Source organism: Ixodes scapularis, unplaced genomic scaffold (genome assembly GCF_016920785.2).
Source record: "Ixodes scapularis isolate PalLabHiFi unplaced genomic scaffold, ASM1692078v2 PGA_scaffold9__187_contigs__length_104089568, whole genome shotgun sequence".
NCBI lineage: Eukaryota > Metazoa > Arthropoda > Arachnida > Ixodida > Ixodidae > Ixodes > Ixodes scapularis.
The window spans coordinates 60,119,863-60,139,376 of record NW_024609884.1 but is presented as its reverse complement, the minus strand read 5'-3'; the positions used below and the strand labels follow the sequence as shown (position 1 = coordinate 60,139,376).

Sequence of the window (19,514 nt, the reverse complement as noted above, 5' to 3'; positions counted from 1 at the left end):
GGGAAAGAGGGAGGGAGGGGCCGACTAGAGCACTATATAGCTCCTTCGGAGCACAGTAGCAATGGAGTCAGAGTTGCGCGTTCATCCCCGTAGCGCCGTCTTTCCTGCATGGCACGTTGATCCAGTTCGTCACGTGACTGAATTCGGCGAATAGCAGCGCCGCGCGTTCGAGGCGCGCGGCGCGCTCAAAAGCAGGGGAACGTTCGGCGGGGCGCGCGCAACGTCTACTTTCCTGCACGGCACTTGATCGGGCTCCTCACGTGATCGGATCTCGGCGAATAGCAGCGCGGCAGCGCGTGGAAAACAGACGCGCAACCAGGGTGAAAGATAGACAGGTGGGGAAACGAGAGCCAAATGAGTGACCGGATTGTGTCCCCCTAGGTTTTCTCTTTTTCTGTGGCGCCATCTATGTGGAGCACCGCGAACTCTCACTCCGGGTGGTGCTACCGGTGGCGATGGCTAAACTGACGGAGATGATTTCTCGTAGATTTTCAGTGGAGGACTGTCGTGCTCTCGGTTTATTTTGCGCATTCTCCCATAGAGTTCCATGCAAATCCGATTCCAATATTTTTCCTCTCGCCGCAGCGCCATCTGTCGCAAATCAGGGGTACCCGCAAGCAGACGAGTACACAATCCGGTCACGGCGCTGCGGTAGGCTTCTATGGGCCGTTTCCCCACCTGTCTATCTTACACCCTACGCGCAACTCTGGCTCCCGTAGTGAGCTAGCGCAATCTGGAATGCCATCTCTCGGCGACTAGCGGGGAACGCCCGGGGGTTCCAGCTCCGGTCACAAATGCACGGGGAACGTGAGAAAATCGCTGTCTCTTGATTATTTTGGGGATGTACGGAACGACAAAAGCTTTTGACATAATAAAGGAACAATTTACAATAATTTGCGCTAAGCTTTGTGCCATGTAATAACTTTATTTTTTTTTTAATGCCTGAGCGGCATCATGTAGCAGGCGACGCGGCAACGTCACACCGTTCACGTGACCCGCTCCGGCCAATCCATAAAGTCCATCTCCGCTGCGTAAAACAATCGTCTGCTTCAAACGCTATTGCCTTGGAAATTGCCTTCTCAAACGTTTCACACACATCCAACATTATGAAAACTTTGATAAAGTGTTTAGTGCTTTACCAACTTCACGACAGACTAGTTTCGAAAAGTGTAAACTCGGCATCTATTTTTTAATCAGCCGTGTTGCGTCGATCTCCATGCATTCTCCCATAGGGCGGGCCGCCTCCCGGAACCCTGAGTACCACGTGACTCGCGCCGAGCTGCTCTGTCGGCCAGTTCTCGGTGAAACACGCGGATCAAAGGATTGCGCTACTCTGCTCCGTAGGAGCCGACACGAGCAAGAAAGGGAGCATAATAAGAGGAGGAGTGAACCCAACCTTTTTAGTTCAACGAATTCCAAACGTAACCTCACGTGACCAGACTCCTTGGCGCCATCACTGCCTTCACCGCCGATACTTTGGTTTTGGAGGGACTGCGGTTGGTGGCCGCGTTCGGTCGTCGTGCATGGTTTTGGATCGGAACTCGTCGTCGCTGCTGTTTCATCTGGATTACTCTAAGACGACAAATCTTCACAAGGCATGCTTGACGTTTGGCTGGTGAGAAAGATGTTATACTTAACGCAGTACTGAATCTGCATCACAGCTTTGGTTCAAGTTTCTATACCGAATGTTCTTTATATGCAGCTTGGTTTTGAGTCTGAGTTGAGGTTCCAAAGGCAAGTGTCTGCCCTCGTGGACGTCGGGATCAATGCAGTCAACATTTTGTCGGACAAGCACAGAAAACGCTGTACCTTCTCTGACAGAGCGACACCTGGGCCGCTTTTCTCGAAGCGATGGTAAACCCATTTTGGTAAACCACGGTGCCTAGGAAGGAAAAAGTACCTAGGTACTGTAATAAACGGCTGGATATAGAACAACAATAATTATTTTTGATTGGGCAATAAGATGCGCCATCTATCGGTGAAACAAGCCAGTCATTTTTTTATCCTCTTTTTCCGCTGGTTGTTATCGATCTAGTATGGTATTTTAAGTCAAAATATAGTAATGTTGTACTTGAAGACCAATTTATTTGCTTCCGATGGTACGAAAAAATTTTAGCTACTATGCCATAGTTTGTCGACGAATATTCGAAAATCTAAAAAACATTTCCTTCAATATGTTTCGCCATAAACAACGCATAACTTTCCCGTGTTCCTTCCAGTCTGGCAACGCCGGTGCTGTAGCGCTGTAGTCTCGTTTTTGTTCCTTGCGACGCACGTTTCTGCGATTCCTGCTGATCCCAATGTTTGCCCTCTCTTCCATTTGCCCAACCGATCCACCGGTGACGAAGCTTCTCGTCACCGTTGAATCGCCGGCCACCGGGGATATGTAGAAATCTCGATGCTGTCGGCATACTGTCGGCGCACTGCGAACAAAAAAAAAACAGTACAATGTCCCAGCTGTTCACCAGGAATGAAGACTTTATTGTGGATAACCCCCATACTCCGCAAAGTAATCGCTTCTCACGATTTGGCATGCGTAGTGTAACAAATTAAACGTGTTAGAATAAATATATACCAACACTCGTTCGCAAAACATTTTTTTACTCACCATAAAAACACTTGCAAGGCTTATGTACCGTCATATGTCTTGGATCCCGGACTGCTGAAGAGTGATGCGTTCGCGGAATGCTGCCGTCTGTTAGTTTAGTAGTCCCTCTGAACTACCGCTTTGCTTGACGTGCTAATAGGTTGATGGTGCGTCATTAATATAACAGCCGGATCGAAATGAATGTTCAGCAGAACCAAGCAGAATTATTAGCCCTCATTGAGCGACGCCACGGCCATTTTCTCCTCCCTCGGCGCACCTTCTCTCCAAGTCACGTGACCTAGAATTCCCCCTTCTAGGGACAATTGTTAACTTTAAACCACGGTTCGCGTTCGAGAAAACGGGCCCTGAAGCCAGCTGAAGCGAAGTACCTCTTGACCGACCAGGTACAGAAGGTTTCAAGATTCATTTTGTGCATTGTCTTGTGCGAGATTTCCGTGAACAAGTTTAATACTTCTAATGTATACGATTTTACGTAAGTAACAATACCCAAGCAGCACAATTCACCGGCTCAAGCTTGAGCCGGCTTGGGCAGCCGAGGAAAGTTTCCCTGGCCCAAGCACCGTTTTGCTCCAAGGGGCAAGCTAGCCCCAGCCTGGCTAGCCGGCCCGGCAGTTCAGTGGGGGTTCCTTGTACAGCCAAGCTTGGCTAAACGGCGTAAAACAAGCCTGGGCCAGGCTGGCAGTTCAGTGGTCAGCCAAGCTTGGCAAAACGGTCTAAATGCATCCTGGGCCACACTGGCAGTTCAGTGGTCAGTCAAGCTTGGCAAAACGGTGTAAATGCAGTGTGGGCCAGGGTGGGAGTTCTCTGGTCATTCAATCTTGGCTATACGGGGAATTTACAGACTTCTCCCAAGGAAGTCTATGTTGTCATTCAAAGGATGTTTTTTGTGGCATATGATAGAGTCAAACATCTCCAATTTTTGGTGCTGTGTGCAGAAGAAAACTGGTTGCTACCTTGTTCCGGATTTAGTGACCCACGATTAATGGAGCTGCTAAAGTAATTTTCTCAGAATACTTAAACAATAAAATGAAAGTTGAAAACATGCGCGAGCTGCTGTATTTATTGTGCAGTTGGCATGCAAATGAAGCTGCAAAATCAAGTCAAGTTTGATACAGTGGTTTTTTTATTTCATGTTCAGTACATGGTGCTAGCTTATGCCCGAGTTCCACTACAGCGACAAACAGAAACAAATGACGACAAGTCTCAAACCTGAGTCTTTCCAGATTTGACAGGCTTTGTAGAATAAAAGAGGCTATGCTTAAACACAAGCATCATGCACGCGAGGGTATCTTTGGCTGGCTTAGAATCACTCATGCTTATTTCACGAGCACCGAACGAATAAACGCCGCCAGCCAAAAGTACCACCACGGGCATGCTGAATGGGTTGGAGGCTTGTAGCTGTCGTTTGTTTCTGTTTGTCGCTCTCGTGTCCCACTAGAGCGACAAAGGCTGGTTGCTGGTCGAGTATCTGCTGCCTGGCAACTGGGCTTCACAGCTAGTAGGTGGCTCTGCCGATTCGAGTACTAATGACAGCAGTTGTACATAGTTCACCCCATGGCCACTTCATGGCTGTGACGTAGAGCTGGATAGCAGCACCTGGAGAAGGAACAAGATAACCAGTGATGCATGTTTAGTAAATATGTTTTACATGAACTATAAATCATGCTCCTAATTAAATTATAGCAGCAGAAAGGCCACCCAAAAGGTCTTGGTGGTATCTTCAGTCTCCTTCAATATAAAAGACGTACTAAAAGCGCGTGGCCGAGATGACCGTGGTCGGGGGCGCTATGTGCGCTCCATGAGATTCTGTTCTGTTTTGAGGAAAGGACGCTCACTCGGGGCTGAACTGGTCCTGAACTTGCGGACAGTTTTTGGTTTAGGTTTAGACTAAGAGCGTGCTTTATCGGCATTGCGCCCACAGATATGATCATGGAGGCTCGAAGTAAGCATGCTCATTATTGTTTTTGTTATCAGTTGTTTCTGGTGTAAAATATGAAAACAGGCACAAATATTAATGTTGCACCCGAGTCTCATATTTGAAAAATAAAATGTCTTGATGAGCGGATTTATTAATCAGAAGGATGGCATGCACCATGCACTTTAGAAGTGAAAATAATTAATTGCCTTGACTCGGGCCAGTTTCTCTCGGACAGCCATTTCAGAATTAGTGGCTGTGACATAATGTGAATGAACTGCTCTCCACCGTGAACCCAAAAACTGATAAGTGTGCATTGCACTTTAGCTGAGCACTAAGTGAGTTCCCCCTTGGGTAGATTGGGATCTCCCAGAGCACACCAGTCACTGCCTCGGCCAGGCGCTCCTACTGGGTCTTTCATACTGCAGGAGAATACATAACGCAGAAACTACAGAACTTGACAGTGACAAACATGATTTCCCTCCATTTGTAGAATACTACTGTCAGTAAATGCAAAATAAAAGCCAGTTAGAGCACCTCAATGTGAACACCACATATAACATACAGTACTGTGGAAGGTTGCTCAGATCGTTTGAAAGCAGACTTTGAATTGCCGCAAGGGAATTTTTCTTGATTCTCTTGATAGTAAAACCAAGCCATAAGTACAACTTCACTGTAAAGACAATGTTTTCTATCTGCTTTTCTTTAAATGCATAGAAGTACTTTTTGGTATTTATGTTACCAACCTCTAAAAAGACGAAGGACCAGTAAAAGGAAACACAGACACAGTTACGTACAAAACGAGCATGTTGGTAACAGTAACTAAACATGAGGAAGACACAGAGAAAGGGGGGACAGACTGACAACTTCGTTGTCCGCCCCCCTTTCTGTGCATCTTCCTCATGTTTAATCACAAACACAGCGCTGTCTTTCCTTTTACTGGTCCATCTTTTTTGCGCTGTTTTAACCCATTCAATATGACCACCAATCAACTCGCCCAACTTTACACCTTGCTACCTAAGGTTGCAATATAAAGTGGTCTCAACTTCCACTGACAGCCCTGAAGCTATAAACCCACAAAAAACCAAATTCCCTAGTAATTAAAACGACACAAAAGAAAATCAGATCAGAAAAACATTCAGTCTGACTTGATTATATTGAATCAATAAATACAATGAATGTGAGCAATATCCTTGTGAAATTGTATTATAAACTTTCAATGTAAAATGGGATGAGAGTCCTACTAAAGCAACCAAGAGGAACAACAACCGACCCTGACACGACTTAAATACATTCAGCATGCACACGAAGATACCTTTGGCAGGCTTCCCATTTTTTGAGGCTCATGAAAAAAGCACAAGTTATTGCAAGCCTGCCAAAAGATATCTTGGTATGCATGCTGCATGGTCTTGGGGCTTAAGATGGCAAGTTGGCTATTCATCACTGAATAATATGCCGAAAAAACACAGACACAACAAAGGAAGATCTGGACAGAACACTGCATAACCTTCAACTGAATGGTTCGTATAAAAAAACAAAAATACATATAGACCCTTTCAGGCAACATTTCATGGGTGCGCCGCCGCCACCTTGACGTCACGTGACCCTGCCGCCACAGCCGACCTTCAGTTTCTCGCAGTTGCTCCGCGTTGTGTGCTGCACCGGCCACCACCAGAGCTTTGTTCTCGAGTTCTTTTACGTTCTGCGTTGAAATCGTGTGTTTGCTTTAGGTCCTTTCGATGTTTCGGGCTTTAATTTAATTATTTGATATCGACATTTGAACATCGCTCTTGTATTTTCTTATTTATGGAATGGGATCGGACAGCGAATGGATCGACGATACAAGATTATGGCCTAGGCTTCAGAGACCATTAAGTTCATCACATTTTGTTTTTATCGCTAATAAGGGCAGTCAACACCATTGCGACACATAAAAATTTCAACTGACGCTGTAAGGCTATCGCAGTCGTGCTTCTTGCTGCATGTGCGAACTTTAGACATTGCTTCTGTAAGTAAAAGCCGAACCGCATGTAAGTGCTGAAGCGAGCGGCGAGACGAGCAACGGCGACAACGATGAGAGTCAGCGACGAAGATTTCTCGCTGTCGCCCGTTGCATCGCTCGGTTTTTAGATTTCTAGAAAACGTCACTCATCGTTTTGGTCGCTTGCGTGCGGTTTGCCTCGTCGCGCGACTGATCGAGCGAAAGCGAAGCGAGTCGCTTGTCTCGTTGCTCCCCAAATCGCTTTCATGCGGTTTTCTAGAAATCCAAAAGCCGAGCGCCGCGACGGGTGGCAGTGAGAAACTTTCGTTGCTGACTCGTCGTTGTCTCTCGTCTTGCTTGCTAAAGCGCTTCCATGCGGTCCGGCTTTTATCTACGGAAACAATGTCTAAAAGCACGCACATGCACCGAGAAGCACGACTGCGAGAGCCTCACTGCCAAAAATTTGGGGGTTTTGCGTGCCAAACCAACGACTGGCATCTGGAGATAGCCTCACTGCGTCAGTTGATATTTTCATATGTTGCAATGGTGTTGACTGCCCTTTATTAGCGACAAAAACAAAAGAATGTGATGAACTTACATGTTCTCTGAAGCCTAGGCCATGATCTTGTATCGTGATCCATTCACTGTCCGATTCCATTCTATAAATAAGAAAATACATCTATATTGAAACATAGGTATCAAATGAATAAATGAAAGCCTGAAATATCAAAAAGACCTAAAGAAAACACTCGACTTCAACGCGGAACGTAAAAGAACACGAAAACAAAGCTCTGGTGGTGACCGGTGCAGCACACAATGCGAAGCAACGGCGACAAAATGAAGGTCAGCTATGGCAGCCCGTTAAGCGCGCCGACTGGTGGCAGCTTGAGTAACTGACTCCCTAAGAGCATCTATACAGATAAAAACTGACACCTGCTGGCAGAACACTGTAAGGTCACAATGCACTTCCTCAGAAACCAGTGCCACTAGTTCCACAGAGAGTGAAATGCTGTCAGACAATGACACTAAGGGTGCACCTCAGACAAGAGTTGTCACCCTGGTATTTTATCCAGAAGGTCACCTAGCAATTCACTGTGTCCATTGTGAGTGCAAGTCCAACTTAGAAAAAGACTAGTGTCATGGGCTGCTACAAGACAAAAGCAAAGAGGAAAATTCACAATGCCTTCTTGATGAAATCCTAGAATAACAACTCATGTGAGCCCACCCTCATTACTAATACATGACAAAGAATTCCACGGTCTGCAGAGCCAATGACGCTCGTTTCTGGGGGAGTGCGTTCAGACGACGCATCAGCCCACTTCACATGGCGCAATTTCGCTTGCAAATTTACACCCGTGACGTCGGGCACTGCAGCTTCCCCCATGCCTATATTTCGCTGCATGAGTGACGTCACAACAGCAAACTCGCAAGTAAAATCACACCATGCGAATCAGGTTTACAGTGTTCACACAGCATGTGTTACTTCCTATCAGTAGATATATTTTTTTTACCAAAGTAAACTATTCAGTTAAAAGTTAAGACGTGTCCTGCCCAGATCTTCCTTCATTTCGTCTGTGTTTTTTGGCGTATTATCCAGTCTTGAGGCATATCAGTGTCAGGTGTTTCTCTTTGTCGCTCTAGTAGGACTCGGGCAGGGTGGGGAAACAGTCATGTCTCAATAATATGGATACTCTGCTATATAAAAACCGTTTTCGGGGACCAACCGGGTAAATACCTGCATTTTGTCCTGTTATTATGCACAGCTCACATTATGGACGCTTTTGGGTAGGAACGGAGGTCTCCATTTGCATGAGACATCACTGTCATATTCCCTAGTGTTGAAATTAATGACTGCATGCTCTGAAGCCACGTAGCAGGTTTCTCCGCTGAACACTAATGCGTAGCGGTGGCATGGCAGATGTTTGTGGCTGCAGAACACACCGCAGGCAAATGATATCCAATGTGGAAAATCATGGATATTTGACATTAGAATCAACCAACAAATAGGCCTACATGTTGCTGTCACAGAATTGAACGATTTTTTTCTTCGTTGGATTCCGTTTTGAGTAAGATGCACAAGTGCCGAAAACACGAGCTCGGAAGAGAAGAAAAAGAAAAAAAGAAGGAAGGCGGAAGCTGCGTAGAGCTAGGCTTCAGTGGTGTGGGAGGTCGAACCCCGAACAAGGCTTTGTCAAGATGGTTGGTGGGCCCTGAGCAAACTTAGACGATGTGCATGTGCTTGTGAGCGAGCGCTGTTCGGCACTATAAGCACCCAAGCCACCACAAGTTCTCGACTCCGACTGGTGCCGCAAGGGACTGGGACCACCACCGACATCTTGGGACCATGATTCGACTTTCCTCACACGAAATGTATAGCGTCTTTGATTTGGCTTCTGTTCCCTCCTTGTTACGCTTTCAAAGCTTTTGTGATTTTCTTGCCCCTGTTACGAAGAGCAGAAGGCTTCCAAGATATGTTCTTTTCCTTTATTATTTTCATTTTTTTACGACCGTTTGTGCGTCCTGTGCACCTTTTCTTTAATTTTGAATTTCATTACTAATAAATAGTGTTTCGAAATGCCAGGTACAAGTCACTCTCAATTCCTACTGCCTCTAAGGAAGTCCATCACCTAGGTGTGGCCCTAGCACCTGGACAGCGGTCCAATTCAGATTACAAGTTGGTTTGTTTATGGCATCTTTTCCAACCGAACCTGTGACAAACTGGCATCCACTACAGGACTTGAACCTGTCACAAGTTAGTCACAGGTTCGGTTGGAAAAGATCCCATAAAAACAAACTTGTAATTTGAATTGGACCGCTGTCCAGGTGCTAAGGCCACACCTAGGCGATGGACTTCCTGAGAGGCGGTAGGAATTGAGAGTGAGTCGAGCCTGGCGTTACGGAACACTATTTAATAGTAAAGAAATTCAAAAGTAAAGAAAAGGTGCACAGGACGCACACACAGTCGTAAAAAAAAAGGAATAAATAAAGGAATAGAACATATCTTGCAAGCGTTCCACTCTTCATAACCGCAGAAGGAAAAACACAAAAGCTTTGAAAGCATAACAAAAGGAACAGAGGCCAAATCAAAGATGCCATACATTTGGAGGAGGAGGAGAGTCCAATCATGGTCCCAAGATGTCGGTGGTGGCTTGGGTGCTTACAGCGCCACACAGTGCTCACTCACAAGCACAGGCACATTGTCTAAGACTTGCTCGGGGCCCACCAACAGTCTTGACGAAGCCTTGCTCAAGGTTTGCCCACCCAAACCCATGAAGCCTTGCTTGCCGTTCCACCGGCCATAGCGCCGATGCCTTGCTTCGCGTTCCACCACAACCACACCGTGCGCGGGTTCCACCTTCTTTCTTCTTGATCCCTTCCTCCGAGCTTGTGCTTTTGGCACTCGCACATTTTGCTCAAAAAGGAAACCAGTAAAAAGAGTACAATAACCACTGAATTCTGTGAGAGTTGTTATGACTGTGAATGTCTAGAGGGCAAAGTTGACATTTGCAACAAAACTTGAAGTAATAAGGCATGTGGAGAAGGAGACAAAAAGTTTTGTGTCACTGGAGCCCACAAGATCTTTGTAAACTACTCAAGAGCGGTGTGACATAAAAGCGCGACAAAACACATTCTGACGCACGGCATGTTAAGACATCGAGAAACCACTACAGAGGTGGTTTAGAGATGTCGGGGCAAGCAACATTCCTATATTGGGACCAATCTTCTAAAGGCATGTGAAAAACTCCTTTTACTCTTGAACTGAAGAATCTTCTAAAAGAATGTGAAAGATTCCTTTTAACTTGATGTGAAGAACTTCACTGCAAGTGGATAGCTACATTAACTTAAGGGCCACCATGGCATAGGAGAAAAGACCATCTAAGGGATGGATAGATAGATGCAAACAGCTGTACCTTTTGTAACGAGCAGTAGTGCCAGTGTATGTGATGGGACTATTGTGGTGGCAGTGCCAGCGTCGAAAGAGAAAGTCAATGGCTCAACAATCAATTGAAGCCAAGTATGAAACCAGAAATAGTTAAATGCCTTGCCAAGGAAATTGGCCTGCAGTGGCAAAAGCATCCCTGGCAAGCGATTCACAGTTCGCATGGAAACTAACAGAACAAGGCCCAGATATCAGAGCTTTTGAAAACCAACACGGATGGCACCACAAAAATGTATTCTTAGTGATGGGAAAGTTTAGAATGCCAAATAGTATGAGCTGTTGCAGTAAAACCATCATATACGTATGAAACATGAAATCATGGATGACTCGGGATCTCTTTGGCTGGGTCTTTGGTGGCTCGTGGACTGGGAAGCCGAGTTTGTGGATAAGCGTCCCAGCGTGTGCTTACTTAGTGACATGTGCTGCTTAACACTATCCAGTTCCATTCTAGCAGCCAAACACGACATCCAAGCTACATCCGTTAGACCAAGGCATAATTCAAAGGTAGTCTAGATTGCGTTTACCATTTATAAATGTCCAGGCACGTCTGCAATTTAGCCCATCCACAGGCTTTCGGAGACGGTCACAAGAGCCAGCAGCTTGCTTGGGCAGCTCACTGTCAGCCACTCAGTCCTTCCATGCACCGTGCCACCTCCATGAGCTCCCACTGAAAAACAAAAAAAAACAGAATCGGAAATTATACCTGCAATAAGAACATCTCAACAGCAGAGGCTACGTTATGGTGCCTGGAATGCGCCTCCAACTGGTTCGTTTAGTGTTCTATATAACCCATGTACCAAAAGTGGTCTCTAAGCGACAAGATTAAATGACACCACAGGAGCTGGCATGTCATGCTGTTGGATGTTGCAATCCTGGCAGTTAGTCGTACAACTTTTGGCAAAAAATATATGAGCTAACACAGCTGTCATTGTCCTCGCAACATTCAAAATCCTGGCTGACAAAGCTTCTATGGACTGTCAAGCTGAGGGATACCCTCTCTGCCCCCTTCCCTTTTCCAGCAGAAACTACCTCAACTGTCATGATGTTCACAGCCCGGAAAAGATCCCCTAGAAGTTTATTCAGGAGCAACTAGGGTAGCTATAGAGACAAACTCTTGCACTGTGAAGCCATTCCACAAATCCGCCATAAGCAGCAGCAGTTTGTTGAGAGTATAGAAGTTTGCCTTGTAAATACATTTCGAGATGAAGTTGCATCTCTGGATTCTACCAAGACTCTAGTTTCCAGCAAAGATTTACGTTGGCAGGCCGGCCGAGTTGCTGAGTAGGAGGAAGGTGCATGTGCCACACCACACGTGTCTTTTGCTTACATTCAGAGAAAGGAAGGCTGAAATTCCCTGATCGATACTGATTAGGCTGGAAATCTTGAGACTTTAACAATTGCCAAATTTCTCAACAATACCAATTTTCAGCTCATAGACACCCTGCACAGGGGTGAGTTAGGTACTAACGGCCATTAGCAACTGCGTGAATTACTGTACACATATGCGGTAACTATACTAAAGCCCAACTTATTCTAGTAACGCACAACACCATAAAACTACCAAAAAACACAGAGCATGCACCCGCGACAGAGTAAGCGCTCAACCCCTACTTTTGAAACATATCAACTCATCTAAGGACATATTAATGCCTATTCCTCTATTTTAAGCAAGTTAAAAAAATATATGAAAGAGACATCAGGCACCCTGTCGTCATGGGCGTTTATCTCCACGACTGGCAGACAGAATGGGGATAGAACGAGTAGAACAGCAAAGCAGGAGAGGAATAGGAGGGGTGCAGTCGAAAAGATCTAGAAAGTGATATACTTGGGGACAACGTTCCGTGGCAATGGAGCTAAAGCTAGAGAGCCAAAGGACACCACTTCACTGCATAGCTGAATATAGTTCAACCATAATAATTTGCTGGGTGGAACGTAACCAATTAAAATATATGTAAAATTGTTCTGTTTAGCTTTGACTTTAGAATGTTAGCATAACATTAGCCAGGATGTGCCAAACCTAGAGCATTTCCTTTTTAGCTATTTTGTGTTTTCTTGGTTTAAATTCACCCTAGGTTTTCTAGCTCCCTGCAAAATTAAGATGGCATCTTTATCATGCGCATCTTTGGGCATCATCAGTGTGGTTTATTGCAGGCACTCTGTGAGCTTGCCCCTTTGTTTGACATGTAAGATTTTTATGAAGTTTGGCAACCAAGATATCTTAAAACAAACCAAGCAAGTGGTGTGCAACGTGTATGACAAATGGGACAGTGGGAACCGGGACTCCTTGTTGTTTCCGTATGCTGGTTGGCTAGCAAGCTCACTGGTGTGTGTGTGAGCAGGGGTGGGGACGGAGCTCAGGACCCCTGGGTTCTGCAGCGCAATCCTCACTACACATATTCTGAGCTGTGGTGTGCCAGCGACCCCCTAGGGCCAGCCATAACTGAATGCGATCCAAATGGAATGCGACTTCGCGCCGTGGAGTGTGCGTGCTTCTATTTCTGTATATTCCTCCCGCGCAATAGTTTTTCAGCACCAGAAGAGTTTACAGATAACTGACCTCAAAACGCGGCAGCACTCATGAAATTCGTTCATGTGGCAATTTGGGTCACGTGGTTCATGATCATTGACAAGCGCCAAAAAAATAGACAGGGTCAAGAAGTTGCCACTGGCGCACTCGCAACTAACATTATTGAAAAAAAAATAAAATCTGTAACATTGCTGTGAAAAATGTCAATCATGATTACAACCAATGTAGACCTCTATCAAGAAATTCATATTCTTTTGCTGATAAGGTTATGGATGTGTCACTTGTACAACTCGTGCCTTCGGCTATAATCTCAAACACCTCGTGTAGCTTTTTCTAGACATTTTATCTGGGTATCTGGCCAAATATTTGGTGTCATTAAATGACGGGAAACAAGGGCAGCAGCTGATGTGTGTTGTCGCTGCAGCAGCGGCCCTTGGAAAAGACAAATGCAAAACTAAACACTGCAAAAAATTCACAGAATGCACAACCAAAGTTGTGTACGGAATCACAATGTCATATGGTTCTGTGTACACAGGTCAGACAGGCCTATGTATTAATGACTGCGCCCGCGAACGCGAGGTGGCCACACAAGCGATCTCCATCACGACATCTGGCCACACACTGCAGACGCTGCTTTTGCTCCCAGTCGTTTAAAGACACCAAATTTTTGGCCAGATACCCAGATAAAGAATCTAGAGAGCTACACCAGGCATTTAAGATTAAAGCCAAAGGCACCAGGTGTACAAGTGACACATCCATAACCTTATCGGCAAAAGAATTAATTTTTTGATAGAGGGTTGACCAGTTGTAGTCATGACTGACGTTTTTCACAGCTATAATAATAATAATAATACCGTAATGTTTTATTTGAATCATGCCCCAGAACGACCACCAGGTCATAGTGTGGTGGCACATAAAATGGTAGTACATGACTTAACACAATGTCTTCCGCTTGTAAAAAAAGAACAGACTAACATGCAATCACGAATTAAAGATAAAAATTTAGCTCCCTTCTAAACACTGATATATCTGAAAAGATATCAACATGAGAGGACAGTTCATTACCACAAATCTGCATCCTTACCACTTACTATACAAGAAATTTTGTTTTTAATAAATGTTAGTTGCCGGTACACCAGTGTTCACGTCAAATTTTTGTCCAGGTATTTTTCCGGCGCTTATCTACTATCATGAAGTTCGCAGCTTTTCCTGATTCGACACTGCCTATCTTCGTCAGCTGAGAGACAAATTAAATTCTAGGAGATTGACCACGGTGAAATCTACCTTGCAAGTCTGTCCGAGTGCTTCAGTCAAAGTGTTGGCTTACGCTTAAAAACGAGTGAAGCCTTCAGAAATAGATTTGAATATGCCTGCATGCTCGGCGATCGCGGTTCAGCTCCCTCAACCGTAATCCTCGTACAAAAACATGCACTGAAGCAACTGCGTGGTTGACACGCCAAAACCCTAACTGAAACCGAGACAAAAAAACAAAAAAACCATAACTATTTGGTGCACTAACACAGAGCCATTGGCACTGCCTGCCTCCCCCCTCCATAGTTTTCTCTTCATTGCCAAAGAAAGTTGTGCCCCAAAAAAGATGGGTTGCTTTTTTGTTCTAACTCGGAAGAATAAATTTAAGGCTTTATAACAAGAACAAGCAAATGCGTAAGCAACCATTCTTTAGGATGTTAATTTGTAATAAAAAAAAAACGAAAAAAAAAACAAACAGACGGTTTGTTTTTACGTTTGCACAGTCAACCAGCTTTGCAAATGGCAGCTGTTTGTAATTCCGTGGTCAGACCAAGGGACCACCCGACCATGTACACCTTTGCTTTATTACCTACCCTATCCCCCAGCTCCCCATGGTCATCCCCAATTTAGAGTGGGCAATTGCTCGGTATATTACAGTTTGTAATGGTGTTATTTGTTTAGGAAAACAAAAGGTCAGATAAATACCAGCAGGGCCCTGCGGTATTAAATACCGCATGGGCCCCGTTTCACTTTTCACAAAGCATCCTGTCTTGAAAGGCAGCAGAGAAACAGGTTGGGCTGATTCGCCTGCAGGCCTTTGCTGAGTTGATGGCTACTATCCAGACTGGCAGCTGATCGGCAGCTTCCAGCCACCTGCAGTTTTTTCTTGATGATACAGACTTCCTGCAATACCATGAGTAAGAATCAGACTGATATTCTGGAACAAAAAAAGAAACCAAAACTTGCTTCACAGATCAACAAAAGAAAAAGTGCCAACATTACGCTTCTCTTGTTGTCGACAGTGCAAAGACCATGATGACAGCACCATTAAACTCAACCAAACAAGGAAAATGAGCTTCTTCATGACGTAATTGTATTAAAAGCCAGGCACGCAGCCGGAAGGGGGGGTTAGGAGCCTACCTCACATTTTCTTTATTACCTACCCTATCCCCCCCGCCCCCAAAATCGTCCATTTTGCTGGGCCCTCCCCCCCCCCCCCCCTCCAAAAAAAACAACAACAAATTTCTGGTGAAGTGCCTGTTAAGAACAATGTGCATGTAGAGCTTAGATACCTACTGGTACCTTAAAAAATCCCAGGAAGCTAAAAACAAATTAAACACCACTTAAAAATAGCACAGCTCGCTTGATAGGCACATGCACAGCAATCAACAAGCCTCTTGACATGTTCTGCAGTGCAGGGATACAGATTAAAAATAAACACTGGGGATGTGATCGATATCCTTTGGGGCAGTGCAATGCGCAAGTTTATCCTGAAGCTACTGTTTGCGCATGCGCCTAAGAGGCGTTAGAGCTGGTTCACACTGTTGCAACTGACTACGACCGAGTTGAACAAAACAGAGTTTTAAGCCGCTTACGACTGCCATTATTACTGCTGGACGGCGTGGTCATAAGCAGTCACAAGAGGCTTAAAGACTGGTTTCGTCGGAGTCAGTCCTAGTCGGTTGCAACAGTGTGGACCAGCTTTTAGACTATTATTGTAGCCAGCTTTGGGTCTTTCCACAAATGTTTTAAGAGACTGCCTTCAACTTTACCAGGGCCTCAGGTATTTAAACGTTGTAGTAAGTAGGGAGCCATCACATTCAAAGCTGGATCTCGTTGCTTTGTATGTGTCTCCCCAGTACCACTAAACGTTCTATACCAGATCTGAGCATTTTAATCAAATCATTCAACCTCTTTCCTCAGCCATGTAAACTACTTGTGCACCCACGAGTTCTACAAGTCACGAATGTAGCCGGGGTAAATTAAAACGTCGCTAAGGCAAGCAATAATAATCATTATTAGCGACAGTAGTACCCTGGGTGGCTCGCAAGGCTAGACATATATGCAGGGGCCCGTACGCGCGATCGTCTGCTAGCCAATCAACCAGAGCAAGATGATCAAAATAACAAACAGGCAACAAGGGAGAAAACAACAAGAACGATGAGATTAACAGGGCTCGGTCAACACTTTTAATACCCGTGTGACACGGGCAACTCGAATGCCATTTACAACGAATGACAATTGTGTGATCGGCGAATCAGCTCGCTATCTGTCGCGCGTGGAATGCGTCACGCCCGGAGTGTCGCGCGCCGATTGGCCGTCCGCTCAAATGTCATTCGTTGTAAATGGCATTCGAGTTGCCCGTGTCCCAAGTATAAGAAACTCAAGGCCCAAGCACCTCAAACCCAACGCCACGCACCGCACGCCGGCGCGAGGCACACGCCGTACACGAGCACAACGACGACACCCAGTTAGGAGCGTGTCCTATCAATACGCCAAACGCCAGCGCCAGTCGAACCGCGCCATCCCGCTGGACGCGGCGTGAAAACCCAGAGCGCGCGGGCCGGGAGTTTCAAAACATTGGGCACAACTCAACGCTGCCGCTAGCATGAAAAAGGACGAGACGACACGCAATCAAGCGTTTAACAACACAGAACAGTTCACTGATAGCAACGCGTACTTTAGAAACAATCTAATCAGCGTCTCTGCAGTGCTCCGGTGTCGCAGAGCATTCACGGGATTCTCAAGATAGCGGCACGGCGGTACCGCGGCGGCGGCGGCGCCGCCGGCGCCGGTTAGTGCTAAGACGATTTCACTTTTTTCGACTCAAATCGTAGAAAAAAGTGAAAAATCGTCCGAATTACGGTGGCAACGTGAGCTACGTTGTTCCGAAGATGATCTAGCATATCTGGATATTCTTCTAGCATGCATTATGAATATGAAATCGGAAAAACTTACCTAAACTCGGATCGACCGACGCACTCCGAGAAAGGCCTTTGTGTCCTCTCCGGAACGAACAAGGATCCAGAAGTTGCTTGCGGCTTTGAATTGGCACGAAGCCAAGCCAGCCAAGGCAGCCAAGGATTGAAATACGACTTAATAGTTTCGGTTTCGACCCCACTCTATCTCAGTCCATATTTCTGGGGCCGGTGTCACTACGGTTGACATTACTGCAGTTATCGTACTCTATACGAACTTTGAAGTCAATCGAATGCGAGCAGACATAATTTCCCAGCTTCTTCTCCTGTTATACGTTCCTTGATAACCTTTGTTTGCTGATTGGAATCTGCATCAACTCATGTCCATCTGGTCCTTCAAACAAACGGTGTTCAATATCTTAATTCGACTTGATTTCTTATTTGTGAATACATGTAATTGCTTAATCATTCACTGGATATCTGTTTTAAGTTTTTATTTTTTTGCTAAGAAATAGAACGTATTTTTTAAGTTTTTTTTTTTTTTTTGGTTTGGTTTAAATTACAGGCCGTGTTTTGTGGCTCAGTAAAACAGGTTGATTTGAGAAATTCAAGATCATGTACAGCCGACAATACACCAGTGATGTAAATACAGGGGAGGCGGGAGAAGCGTCCCCCCCCCCCCCCCCCCTCCACCTTAGAAAATATTCCTGGCTGCGTCGCTAAATGAGCATAAGAGGCACTGCGTTTTTTGCCTTATCAACATACACACAAATCGAAGGAGGGAGGAGCTGCTTCATCTGAAAACTTTCAGTTTTGAGATGAAGCAGCTCCTCCCATCTCTTTCCACTTTGGCAGAGCGAACGCTCGGGAGGAGCCGACCCCCTCCCCAGCGTTTACTTTCAACCTGCCATCGAGCATGGCTGTATTTTTTTTTTTTTTTTTTTCGTGGACCTTCTAGATTGCTACAGCTTCAGTACATACAGCGGTGTAATCCACTCGCTAACTTGCTGTGCGTGTCTAAACAGAAGACATGTTTCCCTCCGGAGCGGGATCGGCGGCCGAGTGGGCTAGAGCACACCAGCTCGGAGCACGCGGAGCGAAAGCTCGCGCAACAGAACCTAGGGATCCTGGGTTCAATCCGCACCCCTGCCCGTTTCGATCTGGATGAACATCCTACCGGCGCGCTTTCGTGTATCATTACTGCGTGATGCACGTTAAAGACCCTGCGCTATCAGTTGTACTGCATTGGCTAAATTTTTCATCTACAGCTGGGAGACTCGTCGGCCGTTGAGGCAGACCAAATTCTAGGCTGTATAAACTAAACATACACACTCCCCAATTTTTCTCTGGAGCCATAGCTACAGGTTCAGCGCACGTGATCAGCGCATTCAGAAAACTAACTACAAGAGCACGCCCACGAGGCTTTGCGTTGCCTCTAATTTGCACGTGCTCACCCCAGCTTTGACGAAATTGGAGCCCTGCAGAAGTGGGCTAAAGCGCACACCCAGCTCGACGCGCGTGGAGCGAAAGCTCGCGCTGCAGAACCCAGGGATCCTGGGTTCGAGCCCCACCCCTGCCCGTTTCGATCTGGATGAGCGTCGTACCCGCGTGCGGTCGTGTATCACTACTGCGTGGTGCACGTTAAAGACCCCAGGCTAGTGGTTGTACTGCAGCGGCAAAATTGCTCATCTACCGCGAGGTACTCGTCGCAACTTTAAATGGCTGACCAACTACACGCTGTAAAAATATCCCCATAACCCAATTTGCAATTTTTGCCCTGCAGAAGTTACGCTAACCTTGATGACGTAGAACAAATTAGTAGTGATGGGACGAATCACCCGAGATTCGGATTCGGACAGATTCGGAAATTTCCGAACTTCCCGCGACGAATATTCGGCAGATTCGGAGATTCGTCTGAATCGTCGCTGGTTGCAGGCGGCAGCATGAACCTCGCGTAAACCTCGCGAATGCGGTCAGTTGTGCTTTTCTAGCTACTGTTACTGCATATAACCAGATTTCGTCTTGTTTATTTCAACGTATGGTATGTACTGTACTGTCATTCTAGACTCTGGCACGCGCCCAGGTCCAGCTGAGCTGATCGGTGTGATTGACGTAGGCCTAACCATGCACGGTCTCGCTTTCTGTGCAATTTCGCGGTGATCGGTAAAATGTAGCGAAACGTTGTGTATTATACGTAACGTGGCGCAACGAAAAATAAATAAATATATATTCAGCCAAGGAAATGATTCGTCTCCTTCTCTAGAGCTGCGTATGTCTGTACCTGTAAGGCGCGAGAGCGAGATACCGGTGGCAAAGAAAAACGTCGCACTGTCGTTTCTCCGTAAGTTTTGTATACGTGAACTTTATTTGATGA

General features: G+C 45.8%; 1 long non-coding RNA gene across 1 annotated transcript; it reads right to left on the bottom strand.

Moving 5' to 3' along the window:
- Positions 1–3,708: 3,708 nt before the first annotated feature.
- On the bottom strand, positions 3,709–14,943 carry LOC115321265. The gene is made up of 3 exons (XR_006076771.1): positions 14,928–14,943; positions 10,969–11,111; positions 3,709–4,204 (listed from the first exon to the last, which is right to left on the bottom strand). It is a non-coding gene; the product is annotated as an uncharacterized LOC115321265 (long non-coding RNA).
- Positions 14,944–19,514: the final 4,571 nt, after the last annotated feature.